Source organism: Danio aesculapii, chromosome 9, assembly GCF_903798145.1.
Source record: "Danio aesculapii chromosome 9, fDanAes4.1, whole genome shotgun sequence".
Taxonomy (NCBI): domain Eukaryota; kingdom Metazoa; phylum Chordata; class Actinopteri; order Cypriniformes; family Danionidae; genus Danio; species Danio aesculapii.
In genome coordinates this window covers 52,290,047-52,310,050 of record NC_079443.1, presented here as the reverse complement: position 1 = coordinate 52,310,050, position 20,004 = coordinate 52,290,047, and the positions used below count along the sequence as shown (strand labels likewise).

The window sequence follows — 20,004 nt, the reverse complement described above, 5'->3', positions numbered from 1 at the left end:
TCAGTCAATTCCTGAACATGACTCTAATGAATCAGGGATTTTAACTGATCAAATGAGGAAACTGGTGTCCAATAAGTTCAATTACTGAACAAACGACTCTAATGAATCAGGGATTTTAACAGATCAAACTGATGTCCAATTAGTTCAATTCCTGAACAGATGACTCTTATGAGTCAAGGCTTTTAGTGAATTGAACAGATGTAATTCAACTAGTTCAATTCCTGAGCACATGGCTCTATCGAGTCAGGGCTTCTATTGAATCAAACAGATGTACTCCAACTAGTTCAGTCAATTCCTGAACATATGACTTTAATGAATCAGGGATTTTAACAGATCAAATGAGGAAACTGATGTCCAATAAGTTCAATTCCTGAACAAACGACTCTAATGAATCAGGGATTTTAACAGATCAAACTGATGTCCAATTAGTTCAATTCCTGAACAGATGACTCTTATGAGTCAAGGCTTTTAGTGAATCGAACAGATAAAATTCAACTAGTTTAATTCCTGAACACATGGCTCTATCGTGTCAGGGCTTCTATTGAATCAAACAGATGTACTCCAACTAGTTCAGTCAATTCCTGAACAAATGACTCTAATGAATCAGGGATTTTAACTGATCAAATGAGGAAACTGATGTCCAATAAGTTAAATTACTGAACAAACGACTCTAATGAATCAGGGATTTTAACAGATCAAACAGATGTCCGATTAGTTGAATCAAACCCATGTAGTCCAACTAATGCCGCATTCACACTCGAGTTTGAGCTTGCGAAATTCTGTCATGCGGCTCTGCAAATAGGGATGGGAATAAACAAGATTATTAGACATTTAAAAAAGCCAGCGATTGCTCCATATTTAAAATTTCTGCACAGAGAGGTCATGTTTTGATCCTCGATTGGTCTCAAGCAGTCAAGTGATGTGATTTTGCAGGTCAGAGTTCACTAAGCTTGAACTTTGCAGCACAGCGAACTGCGAAACTTGTCGCTCGAGCTTGCGTTTTCGCTCTGAAGTCTATAGGGAGAAAAGTCCAGTGTGACCGCAGCTTAATTTGACCCCTGAATAAATGACTAATGAATCAGGGCTTTTAGTGAATGGAAATGATGTTGTCCAACTAGATCAATTCTTGCACAAATGACTCTTGAGAATTGAACAGATGTAATCCAACTAGTTAAATTCCAGAACATATGTAGTTCAACCAGATCAATTCTCAAACAGATGATTCTGATCAGGGGTTTTCAAGAGTTCACACTTAGCTGATGATTAATTATAAGCCGGTTTGGCATGCTGTCCCGGGAGAGAGCCCTGAGCTCATAAGATCCTCGAGCCCAGGGCTCCCTCCCATTGCAAGGCGAGAGTTCAGGTGTTGGAGTCTCTTCTGATGTTATAAGTTGATTCAGGTGTGTTTGATTAGGGAGAGGTTGAAAATGTGTACTGTTGGTGTGCCTTCAGGAACAGGGTTGGGAAACACTGGTCCAGGTTAATGTTGACAGCGCATTTTTAAAAAAAAGTGGATTAAATCATTGGTGGGGACATTTCTATGGTAAGTGGATATTGGTGGGGACGCGTCACCCTAAATCTACTCCCCTGCATTGACTGACATAGTGTTTGTTTTTCCTACTATGTAAGTCAATGGTTACAAGTTTCTAACATTTTTCAAAATAACTTCTTCTGTGTTCAACAGAAAAGGGAAAATCAAAGATGTTTCAGGCAGAGTAAGTGGTGAGAAACTCATTTTTGGGTGAACTACCCCTTTAAGGAAACGTTCACAGAACATATTTTGTTAGCTGGGCTGCGTGTGATGAAATGAACATATTGGTTCTTGTTTGAGTCCAACACAAGGTCAACAACGATTTGATCAGAACTATTTCTGTATAATTGAGTATTTGTTGAAAGTCAGTCCATGTGTGCAGAAAGCAGGTCATGTCAGCAGCGCTTACACTGAAGTTAATCTGTATGTAGTCTGATTATAGTTGCTCTGTGTTCAACATAAGGCAATATTAGACAAACAGAGTCACACACTCAACACTTCTGCTGGTGTTTGGTGTGAAATTGAGCGTCAAAGTGCCGTCTTCATCAGCAATGTTTATGGTTTGGCATGTATATTTCTGTATCTGTCATTGTTGTGTAAAGTGTTAATGGTTATGATTCACATGACTCGACCTTTGTGAATGAAATGGCATCTGCTGCATTAAAACACATGCCAGAGCAGGGCCGGATTAACGTAAGGGCTAGGTGCGGCTAAAGCCCCAGGGCCCACGGAAGGAGGCAGCCCTTGATTGGCTGACGAATTAATTTGAAGTGGGAAACGCCTCTTTGCGTTATGCTTTCTCTTGTCGATAATGTGGTTCGTTGCTGTTCAAAAACAGTGATGCTATTGCTAAACTGGGGCTCGAGTGGCTGTAGCCCAATCAGAATATCAAATAGCCCTGTTTTAGTCACCGGCGTATCGCGTCGCAGGATGTCTATTCGCCTCTTTGCATTAACTTAACATAAAAATCACTCATGTTTGACGCGTCTTCTGCATCTAGTGTGAACACAGCAGATGTCCCAATGATATACAACAGCATATTATAAGTCTGTAAAATAAACTATTAAAAGTGCTGGTGATTGTGATAGTAAGTGTTGTATTGTCGTCTTTCAGGTTGTATCTCAGCTTTAATGCGCTTTTTAAATAAATAAATAAAAACAAAGCAGCTGCTTAACATCGCGACAGCAGAAAGATCCAATGGACAGCCGATCGCTTTCACTTCAAAATGGCGGAATCCGGGGCTGTTGCTGGGCGCTGCTGTTGCAATGGAACGTTCTATTGAGTGCCGCCTCTTGGTCATTCTAAGCTCTTTGGCTGGACTCACCAGCACAATCCTTCCATCACACAATATAACCGAGAGAGTGTGCGAACGAATCAAATAGCCTACACGAGCAGTTATCAAAATATTCATTGTTGCGGAGTATCTATCTGAAGTAAATACACTCGGTTATGCTTTACAGTAAGTCCAGTTAGACTTGAATGTTTTCATTAATGTTTACTCTGCTCCTTTTATGAAAACGACAGTAATAATATGGAGGAATGAAATATTGGCGCTGACTTTCATCAGACATTATAGTTGATGCAAAAAATATATATAAAAAAATAAATAAAATAAGGATGCCGGACCACAATAGGCTATTTTGGACATAAGAAGCATGGATATTAAAGATATTATATCATTAGGGATTTATAGTCAGCTAAAACTTTAAAGAACCTTTCTAAAGGTAAACCCCTATACAAAGTATTTATCATAAAGCACTAATTTAGGAAATATTGCAAATGTTTTTGTTTTGTTGATTTTTGCAGCCTGTTTGAACTTTTAAGTTCATATTATGTCTTTACTTAGTTTTGTATACTTGCAGGCCTATTTTAATAAAATAAAAAAAAATATGCCATAATCAATTATAAATCAAATGGTGTAAAATTAGATAATAATATTAAGTAGTCAATTAATAATAATAACAATATTTACATTCTATTTATATTAGTTTTACTAAATGATTTTGAGATATTGAGCTTTAAAGTTTTCGCTTTCCGTATAGCAAGCAATATGTGTATAACAGTTTTCTTTCATTCATGAACATGACAGAGACCCTAAATGTACTCTAAATGTGAATTCTCAGGCAATCCATCTCTGGCAATCCATCTCATGAACACTTGATGATAATAATTGTGGAACCAACATCACTACTTGCTATACACTTTTATACACATATACACTTATTTAACAACACACTTTACATGCCAATTTGCACATAACAGCTGCACATATAACGTTGTATATAGTAATAAACACGTACATACACTTGTCAATCTGTATATTTGCACTCACTACTTACTTCTATTTTTTAAAATATATTTATTATCTGTTTTTTGTCCAGTCTCTGTTATTCTGTTGCACTGTAGAAGCTCTGTCACCAAACAAATTCCTCGTATGTGTGAACATACCTGGCAATAAAGCTCTTTCTGATTCTGAATTATCAAAGTTCTCTTACATTTGCAAATTGGAGTAAAAAAAACACTGTAAATGCAGATTAAAGCTTCTAATTCTGAAAAGTCAATTTCCACTTGGAATTATAAGGTCCTATCTGGCAGATCATTCATTGAAGCATTACTTTTCAAGGAATACAATCAAAGAATAAATAATTTGGTGCTCTAACAATAGGTTGATGCTTGAAAAAGTAAAAGAGCTGTGCAAAACAAGGCTGTGCTAAAGATTTTGTCCAGTGCAGCTGTTAATTTTATAGAATTAATATGTTTATATTTATAAAATGTTATGCTTTATATATATCATTGAATTGTATTTATTGAATTATATGCTCCATGCATTAAATTAAGTATTTGTTCTTAAGGCTTAATAATTTAAAGACTTTAAAAGAAAACATACAATGAGCAAATGAGTTTAATAAACACTGAAAAAAATGTTTCACTCACCATATACACACAAATAAAAATATTTCACATTTTATATAGAATTATTTTCAATATTTGTTTCTTTTTAACAATGTAAATGTCAAAAACAAATGTCAAAAACAATCAGATGTCAAAAAATGCTTCTAAATCATCAAATTTACGCACTTCTCAATGTTGTGTGGTGCGGCATTATTTAGCCCAGTGTTTCCCAACCCTGTTCCTGAAGGCACACCAACAGTACACATTTTCAATGTGTCCCTAATCAAACACACCTGAATCACCTAATTAGAACATCAGAAGAGACTCCAAACCCTGAAGTTAATTAGTCAGGTAAGGGAGACATCCAAAATATGTTCTGTTGGTGTGCCTCCAGGAACAGGGTTGGGAAACACTGATCTAGCCGACTCTGATTTTGTGTGAGTTTGTCTTTCTGGTGTTTCTCGCTGTCAATGGAACAGTCCAGCGAAATCCCAAAGAAAGCTGATCCTGATTGGTCCTCGTGCATGCATTCAAAATGCTGATTGGCTCACAGAAAGAACCTTAAGATAGAGTTCAACTTTGCAAATAAACTATATTTTCTTTTTAAATAAAAGGTCTTAAAATGTAAACAACTCATAAAAAAACATCACATCAAGTAAATAAGAATATGTAAATAACTCAATTTTGACAAAGATGTCAGATAGAATAAATCTAAGGTGACGATATCATGCCATGTATGATCATGAGCCATTAACTTTTAATCTATTTAAATTATGTAGAGATAAAATAACTGCCATAGTCAGAGGCGCAAAAAGGGGGTATGCAGTATATGCGGCGCATACGGGCGCCACACATGGGGGGGCGCCATTGTGTCAAAACTATTTTTGAAATTATCCTTACTAAAAGTTTCAAATAATCAAAATAAATAAATATTTTTAGTTTAAAATATTTATTTTGCGTGCATTTTATACAAGTATATAATTGTATTTTATTAAATAAAGATAATCATACTTCCCCTCCCCCTCTGTTGACCATTTGATTGATTCATTGCAGCTGGATAAAAAAATTGAAACTAATATTTGGGTTAAAAAATTCCCCTATATAAATTATATATTATATTATATTCCCCTATATATTATAAAATCCGTAATTTTACAGTTTATTTCCGGCAGCTGGGGTGCCAGAAAAAAAGTAAAATAATAGCCGTTAAATTACAGAAATATACCGTAAAATAACGAATATTAAATTACAGAAATTTGCTTAAGTTAAAATTTTGGATACATTTCTGTAATTTAATATCTGTTATTTTACGGTACATTTCTGTAATTTAAGGGCTATTATTTTACTCTTTTTCCGGCACCCCAGCTGCTGGAAATAAACCGTAAAATTACGGATTTTTTTTTACAGTGTATGTATCATATAGATACATCGGCCCCTTTGGTAATGTTTTTTGCTCAAAACTAGTTTAATTTTAGTTACAAAAAAGTTTGGCGATAAAATAGAACATCTCAGGGCAGTTTGTCTTTGTTTATTTTTTACACTAAACATTTAACAGTCTTTTTTTATTTAACTTTGTGAAAGGTTTAATTGCAGTTTCAGTCAATAATTCATGCAAAGACCAATCTTACACCTCTCACAGTAAGCATTTGAGAAGTGATTGCATGTTTAAGTTATGTTGCCCTTTAGGACTCTCAGATCTATATAATTTTGTTTTGACAAATGTCATACAAAAGCAAGGCATGTCAAGGTGCTATACTCATTTAGTGAGGAAAATGAAATCATTTGGGGTGGGATGAGATGTAATTCTTTGACTCATCACATGCTTAGTGTAATTATACTTTTACTACTTCATATATTTTAAGTTGTGTTTAGAACTTCTAAATGTATTTGTTTAAAGCATGTTAAGGAAGGGGGGGGGGGGGGGGACCCGCATACCCCTCACTAAAATTGCAGTTGCGCCCCTGGCCATAGTTTATAATATTGTATTACCTTATTTTGTTGTTATTATAATATTATTATTAGCTTTTTAATTACTTTAAAAGATTTTGTGTGCATGCATGGATGTATGCGCGCGCGCGCGTGTGTGTCTGTGTGTTAACATTCATTACACTTGAAATAATGTGTCTTTCTGCATGTGTTTGCATGCAATGTGAGTGAACACGAGCTGTTATCTTCCTAGAAATACTGCGGTGGCGGGCGACGGTCATTTCAGCATCAGCGGCATCCTCCTCTTCTCGGACCGCCAGCTGAGATTTGCACCACTTTCAGTCTTCGGAATCACACACACGCAGCGAGTTTCCACATTACAGCCGCTCTCCCGCTCGCGTCGCTGGATGTCCAGCAGCAGGACCTGCTCACTGTGGGCCGTGTGGCGAATTGTAGTTCCCTGTTGTAATCTAGATAAGGCCAGCGAGTGTGTGGATCTCCACATGCGCTGGTTTCTGAGGAGGAGATCATTCCTGCAGCTCCGTCCACCTCCGGCTCCTCTGATATATATTCCTGAAAGCTCTTTCTCATTGTCAGAGGAAGAACACAGCGGTGCTTTTCACACAGTTAAACACAGCTGTACCGCGCTCTGCTGCTCCACATGAGGGTATTATGAGAGTAACCTCTGCCTCTGTTCGCTCAGAGAAGGGTTTGGATATGCTGTGTACGCGGAGGATTTTTATTGATGTTGTTGTGTAGTATTTTACAGTATTCTTCTTTCATTATTGTATTTGTTATCATTGTTTGTTTCCCAGTACTGGGTTGTGGCTGGAAGAGCATCCGCTGCATAAAACATGCAGGAATAGTCGGTGGTTCATTCCGCTGTGGTGACCCCTGATAAATAAGTGACTAAACTAAAGGAGAATGAATGAATTATCATGTTTTATCAGGTTTTGATATTGAATTGTGTGTGTGTGTGTGTGTGTGTGTGTGTGTGTGTGTGTGTGTGTGTGTGTGTGTGTGTGTGTGTGTGTGAACACGTGTGCGACAGCGTATGCTTGTGTGTGTAAGTGTATGTACAGTATGCTTGTGTATGTGTCTGACTGTGTGTGAGTTTGAGTTGTGCTTGCATGCATGATTGCATGCGTGTTAGTGTGTGTGTGCACATTTGAGTGCCTGTGTGTTTGTGCGTGTGTGTGTGTGCATGCAAATATGTAATTGTGTGTATATGAGTGCATGCTGGAGCGTGTGTTTGTTTGTTTGTTTGTTTGTTTGTTTGTTTGTTTATTTGTGTGTGTTTGTGCATGAATGTGTGTTTCTTTGTGTGAAATAATGCAAGCATGTGGTTGTGTGTGTGTTTGCGAGTCTGTTTGTGTGTGTCCAAGAAAGAGTGTATGTATATATGTGTGCAGCGTGAGTTTTTGTTAGTGTTTTTGTGCATGCTTGTGTGTGTGTGTGTGTGTGTGTGTGTCTGAATGAAAGTGTGTATGTACATGTGTGCACGAGCATGAATATCAGTTTTTGTAAGTGTTTTTGTAAGTGCTTGTGTGTGTGTGTGTGTGTGTGTGTGTGTGTGTGTGCGCGCGCGTGCGTGCGCATGTGCGCCTGAATGAATGAATGAATGAGTGTAAGTAATTTTTTGTGCATGCTTGTGTGTGCGCGCGTGCGTACGTGCCTGTGTGTGCGTGCGTGCGTGCGCATGTGCGCCTGAATGAATGAGTGTAAGTAATTTTTTTATGCATGCTTGTGTGTGCGTGTTTGCGCGTGCGTGCGTGTGTGTGCGTGCGTGCTCATGTGCGCCCGAATGAATGGGTGTAAGTAATTTTTTTATGCATGTATTAAATGCAGAGCCCAATAGGACACTATAATTAGTTCACAATATAATGATTTACCATGACAATTATGAAAGTATACTACTAGTAAACTACAAATGAGAAACGTAATCAAGGACTACATAATGTTTACACTTAGAATGTACTTTTAAATGCTTAAACAAGGGCCAATTCAGTCCAAAGGCATTCAAATAGTACACACTTAAAATCAATCTAAATATATTAAGTATACTTAATATCAGAGATGTATAAAGTACTAGAGACCCAGACTTAAGTAAAAGTACAAGTACTCTATCAAAAAGTGACTTGGGTAGAAGCTGAAGTGCTCTTTAAGCACTATACTTAAGTGGAAGTACTAAAGTATTCAACATTTTTTGTACTTAAGTATTGCAAGTAGTTTATTTCAAAATTTACTACTCAAGTACTGAAAGTAAAAGTACAAGTATAGTGTAATGTAGTTATTAAAGAATGCAGTCAAAAGACATCATATTGTTTTGTTTATTTTAAACATCTTTTTTGGGGGCGCGTGATTAAGCTGAACGAAAAGAAACATGACTTACGGTACTGTTTTTCTCTCGGGCTTGAACCACAGATCTGACAGATTATAGCGGCTTGAACACACACACCTTTCAAAGTTGTGTGTCACAAAAACACTCCGTAATCCACTCAAAACGCTATTGAAACCCATTTTCGGGTCGCAAATTACCAGTTGTAAACGCTGTAAACGGAAGTTCTGAACATTCTGCTGGAAGACGCTGGTCACTATGGCGCCCTCCATGCAGCCAGAAAAAGGTCTGTAATTGTAACCAGTAGGGGTGTGAAGCTACACTGGTCTCACGGTTTGGTTCGATTACGATTATCATGCCATCGATTCGGTTCAATTCGATATCTCAGTGCTTCTCAGTGCATTGACGATGATTTCCATACATAATTAGATTTTTTCTTCACAACACAAGAATCTTTTTATTAAAATATATACATTTATTTCTATATTATTTGTAAAACTATTTTGTTCTTTAATACAGCAGTCAGATATATGAACTGTCCCCTTCATTTGATCTGCTCAAAGAAAACACTCTTTCTGAATGTATCAAACAAATCTCCAACACATGCACAGAAGACAGCACGAGCATGTACAGCAAATAAACTCATGTAAATATGATCCCGCTTGCTTTTTGAGCGCTGACAGGCGAGGTCTTACACCCCTATGATTGGTCATTGTCTTCACCTGCTCAACAGAAAGGGCTGTGATCGGCTTTAGAAAAGAAAGTGCTGTTCATCGATGGTGAGTGGAACAGCCGCGGTTACAGTCTATATGTGTATAATACGCGGTTATCACAGGTAATCCGTGATAGACACAGTGGAGAAAACTCGCACCTCAGGCACGCTCATGTCTGGATCCACAAGTATCGCTTTAACAGCCAAGAGGAGAGGAAAAGATACCTCACAAACAGGCCAGCGGGTCAAACGTCCAAAGTGAGAGAGAGAGAGAGGGGCAGAGATGGAGTTTTACAGCATTTCACCGTAGTAGAGAAATAGCAGCTCGTGTGCTGTGGTGCCTTCAGTGTAGTAAGAGCGTTATTTACTCACCCTTGCCTCCTTCGCCATAGTATTCTACTGCGACATCGTGCATAGGAGATAAATTACGTCAGTACGTAATAACCGGTTATGATCTATTACTGAACCGATATCAATAATTTTGACACCCCTAGTAACGAGTAACAATGCAGCTCATAAAAAATCTATCAGAGTAAAAGTATTAAACACATCGATAATATGTACTAAAGTAAAAGTGGAAGTAGGAGAAGAAAACACTACCTTTTAGTACTTAAATACAGTAGTGTAGTTCTACTTCGTTACTATACATCTCTGCTTAATATATATTCCAGCATTACTTAAGTATATTTTGAAAACACATCTTGTTTTTTTTTTCTTCTCTTCTCCAGATTGACTCGCGAACAAACCATGCCAGACCACTGGAAATAACCACAACCTGAGGAGAGCTCAGCGATAAAACAACAACAGGCTGGCACGTCGAGCAGAGCAAACACAGACAATGCGAACACAATGTTTGCTTCGTAACTGAAATGGAGCATGGATGCTTTTCAAACAGCGCGGACAAAAGATGAATGATGTGCAGATGCGGCGCGGTGCGGTGCGTGAGAGATTCAGACTGCAGATCAGGCCTGTGTGCTGAAGGAGGCTTCACGTCTTCCTGTGAATAACAGTAACACTTTGCATTTGTCTGTTGTGTTAGTCACGCTGCTGCTCCGCTGAAATCATTGAGCTTCTGTTTCGGAGAATACACTAAGTAGTTACACTAATTATACAGTCAGATATGAAGGAAAAAAAGCTATCATTGGAGTGGTACTTTTTCAGAAAATGCAATCGTGTGCTTTTATTAAAGGTCCTGTGAAATTTAAGTATTAATGGTGCCATCAAAGAAGTGCAAGCAAGGGCACTGACACAACTCCATACCATGACAGACCCTGGCTTTTGGACTTGTTTCTGGTAACAGTCTGGATGATGCTTTTCTTATTTGGTCCAGAGCACACAGCATCCATTTCTCCCAAAAATACCTGAAATACCAACACAATCTCACGGCAATTCGTAACTTTTTTTCGTACGATCTAATTCGTACAATTTAGTACGATTTGCTCATCCTCCAATGACGGTTGTTTAGGGGCGGAGTTAGGTGCCACGCCTCCTTTTTAAAATCGTACCATTTCGTACGACTGAACTCGTACGAATTCGTGCGAATTAGCCACTAAACTGTCAAAACGTAAAATACTTACGTTTTCTCGTGAGATCAGGCTGGAAATACTGATTCATCTGAGCACAGTTTACAGATCCACTGTATATCTCGTGAGTCCAGAGAACGAGTCGACGGCTCTTCTGGACACTGTTAACATAGGGCTTCCTTTTGGCACAGTACAGTTTTAACTGGCTTTTGTGGATGTAATTACGTATTGTGGTACTTGACAAAGGTATGCCAAAGTAGTCCTGAGCCCATGTGGTGATGTGGCTCATAGATGAATGAGGATTCTTGATGCAGTGCCGCCTGAGGGAACTTATCCAGCATATGATTTACGCATTGGATGTCCTTCCAGCTGCAACCTAACACCAGGAAACACCAATACACTCTCACATTCACACACACTCATACACTACGGCCAATTCAGCTTATGCAATTCACCTGTAGCGCATGTGTTTGGACTGTGAGAGAAACCGGAGCACCCGGAAGAAGCCCATGCCAACACAAGGAGAACATGCAAACTCCACACAGAAATGCCAACTGAGCCAGCCAGGGCTCGAACCAGTGACCTTCTTGCTACTACAAGTATTGATGCTACTAGCTTAACTACATTTCTCAGTAGCTGCTTATTAATAATCATAGATATATACATTAAATGTTGCCTACCCAGTGGTTGTCTATTGGAAGGAATGCGTCAATAGAGCCGCCATTTTAGTATAGGGTTGTGCTCCTTTGAAATGAATGTGGGACCTAGGTACAGTGGAGGACTGGCCATCCAGAGCCAGAGCTATACACATATACACATATATCTATGATTGGGAGTTTTCCCGGTGGTCAGTGTGCAATTTTTTTTTATTACAAAAATTATTTTACATTCCTTTTCTACATTGATGGGTTAGTGACCGCACGGTAATTGCTGACAAAGAGCGTGTGTTTGTGTGTATGGAAATGTATTATCTTCCCTGTTAAATTCAATCTAATCCATGTCCTGAAACACACCCCCTCTCTCGCGTTCACTTCTAATACTAACGGAGGGAGCAATTCGTTTGTGAATGAATCTCTGTTATGAATGACTCGTTTACTTTGCCGACAATAATACAAGTTTCAGGCTCCGCAGCATCTTGTCATATTTCATTTACATTGTTTGCTGATTATATTCAACAAAACTAGCATAAGCCAAGTATTAAGTGCGAGTTGCTGCTACTTTGCCTTATGGTCAGTGCAGGAAGAGACTGTATTATCATCAATAACGTTACTTGTTGAGCACAAAAGTTCGTAACATACAAAAACGTAAAAAGCTAAATTTTACCTATGAAATGTTCTACCTCAACTAACTAACTAATGTTCTGTACTCAATTACAAGTACTGTTACATTGCTGAAATAATACTCAATTACAAGTAAAAGTACTGGTGTTAAAAGTACTTGAGTAAAAGTACAATTTACTCTTCATAAAAACTACAAATTACTTTTTTTAGCTGGTGGTATTCGTGGAATTATATATAATTGCTGAATCAGACAAGATCCAGGCAATAAAACACAATTCGCCCACCCCTAAACACACACAAACATATATATTTATATCAGTGGTGTAGTCCTTGCTATACGCACGTATACTCAGTATGCCTACTTTTTTCCACGAGCTGTTTGGGTATTACCACTTCTGAGGATCATACTCTCGGTATACTCACTTGTTTTGGTGATTGGACTTCCCTAATTTTTGTGTATTGAGTATTTGAGTTTTTCGAAGATCACAACAAATCAGCTGAATGATGTCTCGCTGAAACGATGGGAGATTTTTTTAGGACTACACCACTGATTTATATATACATTGTGATTTTAAAAGTAACGAGTTGTGATTTTAAAAGTAACGAATTGTGATTTTACAAGTAACGAATTGTGATTTTAAAAGTAACGAATTGTGATTTTAAAAGTAACGAATTGTGATTTTAAAAGTAACAAATTGTGATTTTAAAAGTAACGAATTTTGATTTTAAAAGTAACTAATTGTGATTTTAAAAGTAACGAATTGTAATTTTATGATTTTAAAAGTAACTAGTTGTGATTTTAAAAGTAACAAATTGTGATTTTAAAAGTAACAAATTGTGATTTTAAAAGTAACAAATTGTGATTTTAAAAGTAACGAATTGTGATTTTAAAAATAACTAGTTGTGATTTTAAAAGTAACGAATTGTGATTTTAAAAGTAACTAACTGTGATTTTAAAAGTAACGAATTGTGATTTTATGATTTTAAAAGTAACTAATTGTGATTTTAAAAGTAACGAATTGTGATTTTAAAAGTAATGAATTGTGATTTTAAAAGTAACAAATTTTGATTTTAAAAGTAACGAATTGTGATTTTAAAAGTAACTAATTGTGATTTTAAAATTAACGAATTGTGATTTTAAAAGTAACGAATTTTGATTTTATGATTTTAAAAGTAACTAATTGTGATTTTAAAAGTAACTAATTGTGATTTTAAAAGTAACGAATTGGGATTTTAAAAGTAACGAATTGGGATTTTAAAAGTAACAAATTGTGATTTTAAAAGTAACGAATTTTGATTTTAAAAGTAACTAATTGTGATTTTAAAAGTAACGAATTGTGATTTTATGATTTTAAAAGTAACTAGTTGTGATTTTAAAAATAACGAATTGTGATTTTAAAAGTAACGAATTGTGATTTTAAAAACAACTAGTTGTGATTTTAAAAGTAAGGAATTGTGATTTTAAAAGTAACTAACTGTGATTTTGAAAGTAACGAATTTTGATTTTATGATTTTAAAAGTAACTAATTGTGATTTTAAAAGTAACAAATTTTGATTTTAAAAGTAACGAATTGTGATTTTAAAAGTAACAAATTGTGATTTTAAAATTAACGAATTGTGATTTAAAAAGTAACGAATTTTGATTTTATGATTTTTAAAGTAACTAGTTGTGATTTTAAAAGTAACTAATTGTGATTTTAAAAGTAACGAATTGTGATTTTAAAAGTAACGAATTGTGATTTTTAAAGTAACGAATCATGGTTTTATGATTTTAAAAGTAACTAATTGTGATTTTAAAAGTAACTAATTGTGATTTTAAAAGTAACTAATTGTGATTTTAAAAGTAACGAATTGTGATTTTAAAAGTAACGAATTGTGATTTTAAAAGTAACTAATTGTGATTTTAAAAGTAACTAATTGTGATTTTAAAAGTAACGAATTGTGATTTTATGATTTTAAAAGTAACTAATTGTGATTTTAAAAGTAACTAATTGTGATTTTAAAAGTAACTAATTGTGATTTTAAAAGTAACGAATTGTGATTTTAAAAGTAACTAATTGTGATTTTAAAAGTAATGAATTGTGATTTTAAAAGTAACTAATTGTGATTTTAAAAGTAACGATCTGTGATTTTAAAAGTAACTAATTGTGATTTTAAAAGTAACGAATTGTGATTTTAAAAGTAACTAATTGTGATTTTAAAAATAACTAGTTGTGATTTTAAAAATAACTAATTGTGATTTTAAAAGTAACGATCTGTGATTTTAAAAGTAACTAATTGTGATTTTAAAAGTAACGAATTGTGATTTTAAAAGTAACTAATTGTGATTTTAAAAGTAACGAATTGTGATTTTAAAAGTAACTAATTGTGATTTTAAAAGTGATGAATTATGATTTTAAAAGTAACTAATTGTGATTTTAAAAGTAACTAATTGTGATTTTAAAAGTAACTAATTGTGATTTTAAAAGTAACGAATTGTGATTTTAAAAGTAACTAATTGTGATTTTAAAAGTGATGAATTGTGATTTTAAAAGTAACTAATTGTGATTTTAAAAGTAACGAATTGTGATTTTAAAAGTAACTAATTGTGATTTTAAAAGTAACTAATTGTGATTTTAAAAGTAACGATCTGTGATTTTAAAAGTAACTAATTGTGATTTTAAAAGTAATGAATTGTGATTTTGAAAGTAACTAATTGTGATTTTAAAAGTAACAAATTGTGATTTTAAAAGTAACGAATTGTGATTTTGGAAGTAACGAATTGTGATTTTAAAAGTAACTAATTGTGATTTTAAAAGTTACTCAGTTTAATTTGTAGTCAAGTACAAGTAAAATTACAGACTTTAAATTTTACTCATGAAAGTACAAATACCCCAAAAATGTTTACAGTAACGTGAGTAGTTGCAATTCGTTACTTCCACCACTGGTTCTGCCTTTGTTTTCTTTGTTTACTCGTTATGACACCCATACACTAAAGTCCAGCATCTTCACATTGGCTTTAGTCTTGACTAGTGCGGTTGACTGACTTTTGTCCTGGGAGCGCTGTACAAATGTGGCGGCGCTATTGACGCATGCTCAGGGTCTGTATGCAATATCTAGTGTATATATTTATGATTAATAGTAAGTAAGTGGATTAGGCATTGGGTAGGGTTAAGGATGTAAAATAAGATCATACTTTATAATAATAAATTGGTCATATCTTAATAATAGGCTAGTAATAAGCCAGTATACTCAACAACAAAAAAAACTAGTGCTTATATAAAATGAGCTGAAAAGACTCAATTCATAAACTCAACTCAATTGTTTTATGTTCAATCCACTTACACTAATTTTAATTTCACTTAATTTGTGTTGGCACAACATCAATGAATTGTGTGCACCCTGTATATTTTGCAGTGTAGTAAATGCTTTGAATAGTTTCATAAACTAAAGCATTACCAAAAATAAAAAGCCCATCAGTTTGCCGTTCCCTCCTTCAAGGATCAGCGATCAGTCAGACAGAACATGGACAAACTTCTGTTGAACAGCTCCTGTTTGCATTAAAACAGGGTGAGCTAAAAACAAGGCCCTAATGTCACACACTCCTGATCCCGCGTAATCCACCGCAGCCATTCAACACCCACAAATTAAATGACTCTATTTATTATGAGTCACTGGAAGGGATGGGACGTGAGCCCGAAGCGCTCGCAGATCACAGAAAAGCCTTGAGAAAACACTAACGGGGGCTCCTGACGATTGATTTCGTGTTTTGAGAGCTTAAAGTCAATAGTAGCATTGCAGCGGATCAATTCCCCAGAGCTCTGCTATCATAATCTCAATCAACAGTGGTCCGTGATGAAGGAGTCCAGTGTACATATTGAAACGGGCCGTGTTTGTCCTGATAAGCCCGTACTGTATCTCTCTAGGGTTTGGCGGCTCTCGAGTATAAATGTTTGCGTAGTTAAAAGATCATGTCTGCTGACCGAATCCAAACGGCCGCAGCATTAGCAGGATAATACACTAATCAAAGAGCTCTGATACTGTGTACAATACACGTCTTACCGCGTTTATCCAGCGAACTCGTAACCGCAGCCGTTCATTATTTGACACATTGTTCCAGCTTATGGAAAACCCATAGCAGGACTTCAGGAATATGTGTCATTTGGGATTTGTCGGGTAAATAAGACTGGCATGTTGACATTGGCTTTTCTCAATAGAGTGCTTGAATAAACGTACTGTAACACAACCTGAGATAAACCCCTAATGTGAATACGGACAGTGCCATTGATCTGAAGGTGATCCGCGACATAAAACACAGCTGTCAGTTAAAGTGTGCATTCGGACAATTATAACACGTGTGTGTTTATAGAACGCCTTTCACAAAGATACATGAGATATTACAGAGATCTGCCATCCATTATTGTACAACACATTTTGCATTCAAATGCAATTCTCTAGACCACAGATGGCCAAGCTAGAGCCTGGTGGCCAAAGTTGGCCCATGGTAACCTTTGATTTGCTCCACCATCCCATCTGAGAAGAGAGAGAGAAGGAAGGTTGGGGTTAATGCCTTTTAAACACATTGTCATTTGTAATTTAATGTAAACTTGTAAAATGTTTCAATTAAATGTTGTAAATGATTTTTTTAATGAACATGTGCTGTTGCTCAACGTATAGACCACAATTCAGAAGTCCTCAGTGAGTAAATCAAGGCAAAGGCAGCTTGGTTGGTTTATTCGGCATTAAACTCCATTGTGTTATAAATGGAATTATGTTTTCATTATAATAGGGCCATTATAAAATGTAAATAAATAAATAAATAAATAAATATATATATATATATATATATATATATATATATATATATATATATATATATATATATATATATATATATATATATATATATATATATATATATATATATATATATATGTAACGAAATAAATATATACCATGTTAATAGTTTATTATTAAATCCTGCTTTAATGGAAGTGCAGTTCCTGCTAGTTCGCCGGTGGCGCTATTGCGCACAGAGTCTGTGTAGACTGCAGCAGAGTTAGGGAGAACTGCTGTGGTTGAGTCGGGTTATGTGTTAGCTCCACACTAAAATATAAAAATATAATTTAAATGATTGATTGGATGCAGCTTTAAAAGTCTAGCACACTTTATATACATTTATTGATCGATAGAGTGCGTTTTCTTTTCATATTTGTTTGATTTTGATACTTTTAATCTCATCTTGATGTTTTCCCCCATGTGCTTATACAGCAAGTGCTAATGAAGTATATGTGTTTTAGATGTGGATGCTAAAGTTAAACCGTGTTGATCTCACTGTTACTGCTCTGTGTGCAGGTAATTTTCTATTATATTTTGTGTTTAGGTATTAAATGTGTTTATTCAGCGATATTAGTTACGCATTTTCTGTATTTTTATATTTCTATCTTTGTTTTATATAACAATGATCTAAACTTTCAAGATAGACTGCAGCAGAGTTAGGGAGAACTGCTGTGGATGTGGATGCTAAAGTTAAACCGTGTTGATCTCACTGTTACTGCTCGGTGTGCAGGGCAAAATAAAATCCTCCTCATCCGAGTCCAGTGTCTGTATTGCTGAAGGGTGAATGAAGTGGGTTCGGGAGTGAAGTATAAAGGTCACACATATATATATATACATATATATATATATATATATATATATATATATATATATATATATATATATATATATATATATATATATATATGCATTAGTTAATATGCACTGTAAGAAATGGACGTGATTTCAACAGTAAAAAACTGTAAAAATGCTACAGTAAAAATCCGTAACCTGGTTAACAATATGTTTCCTTAATATATACGGCGAATAACCGTAAATTGACTTTCCCAGAATTCCCTGCATGGCACACCACTTTTTGTTGACATTACTATGGATCTTTTTAGTTGTTTCCCCATCAGTGATGTACATTAGAGGTTTATGTTACATCTAATGTTGATAAACAATGTTTATTTCATGACTTTAATTTTATCCGTGTTACCATACTGGTGTTTCGTAGCTTTGTGTATGACACTGAGCATCTTCTACATCCTGATACACTTATCTGCTTGTGGGAAAAGCTGTTTGTGATGAGGATTGGTTCAATATGTAACTTTCTCATCACCACCTGAGCATGGCTGTGTTAACATGTCCATCTGTGTAACAAAAGATGTGTAAATGTTGGTAATTCAAATACATTCATATTACTTTTATAAATTGATGAACTACGGTAGTTTACTGTAAAAATTAGAACATTTACGTTTGTACGGTATTTTGAATGGTAAATATCTGGCAACCACAGCTGCCGTTTTTTTACCGTAAATTTTACAGATTTATTTTTTACAGTGTGATTAAAGTAATGTATTCTATTTATTTTGAAATAAACGAGGAAATTGTCCATGCCAACATTGTTATATATATATATTATATATATATATATGTTTAAAGTCACTTAAATCCCCTTTCTTCCCCATTCTGATGCATGATTTCAACTGCAGCAGATCGTCGTCTACATGCCTAAATGCATTGAGTTGCTGCCATGTCATCAGCTGATTAGAAATTTGTGTTAACAAGCTGGACAGGTGTACCTAATAATGTGGCCGGTGAGTGTAAATTGTTTTAAATGATCTGCATACGTAATTAATTTTTGTACCCCATATCAACAGGGCAAAGCCACTTTGCATATAATACTTTTTGGATTCTTCAGAGAGACATTGCATTTGCTCGCAATACTTGTTGAATCTTTGAGAGAAACTTTGCTTTTGATCTCGATGCTTTTTTCATTCCCCTACCAAACTGCATTCTCCTGCAATACTTCAGCATTCTGCATAACATTTTTCATCTTGTTACAGTACTTTTGCATTCCTTCAACAATGTCAAAAGTGATAAGATCAAAAAGTAATGACAACATGTTTTTATTACATGTTTATAACATGTTGTATTTATTGAGGAAGTTTAACCTCCCAAAGGAGCTGCTGAAACAGTTCTACACCTCCATCATTGAATCAGTCATCTGCACATCAATAACTGTCTGGTTTAGCTCAGCTACTAAATACGACCTCCAAAGACTACGTCGAATAGTTCGGACTGCTGAGCGAATCACTGGTACAACCCTTCCTACTCCCCAAGAACTGTACTTATCCAGAACGAGCAGGAGGGCTGCCAAAATCACTCTGGACCCCTCACACCCAGCACACTGCCTCTTTGAACTGTTACCTTCTGGTCGACGCTACAGAGCACTGCGCACCAGAACAGCTCGACACAGAAACAGTTTCTTCCCTCAGGCAATCCATCTCATGAACACTTGATGATAATAATTGTGGAACCAACATCACTACTTGCCATACACTTTTATACACATATACACTTATTTAACAACACACTTTACATGCCAATTTGCACATAACAGCTGCACATATAACGTTGTATATAGTAATAAACATGTACATACACTTGTCAATCTGTATATTTGCACTCACTACTTACTTCTATTTTTAAAATATATTTATTATCTGTTTTTTGTCCTGTCTCTGTAATCCTGTTGCACTGTAGAAGCTCTGTCACCAAAACAAATTCCTCGTATGTGTGAACATACCTGGCAATAAAGCTCTTTCTGATTCTGATTCATTCATTTCCCTTCGGCTTAGTCCCTGATTATCAGGGGTCGCCACAGCAAAATGAACCGCCAACTATTCTGGCATATGTTTAATGCAGTGGATGCCCTTCCAGCCACAACCGGAAACGCCCATACACACTCATCCACACACACACTCATACACTACAGCCAG

At 35.6% G+C, this 20,004-nt stretch overlaps 1 long non-coding RNA gene across 1 annotated transcript; it reads left to right on the top strand.

The window, feature by feature from the left end:
- The first annotated feature begins 17,121 nt into the window (after positions 1-17,121).
- LOC130235319 (uncharacterized) lies at positions 17,122-17,776 on the top strand. Its single transcript, XR_008838381.1, has 2 exons — positions 17,122-17,224; positions 17,661-17,776. It is a non-coding gene; the product is annotated as an uncharacterized LOC130235319 (long non-coding RNA).
- Positions 17,777-20,004: the final 2,228 nt, after the last annotated feature.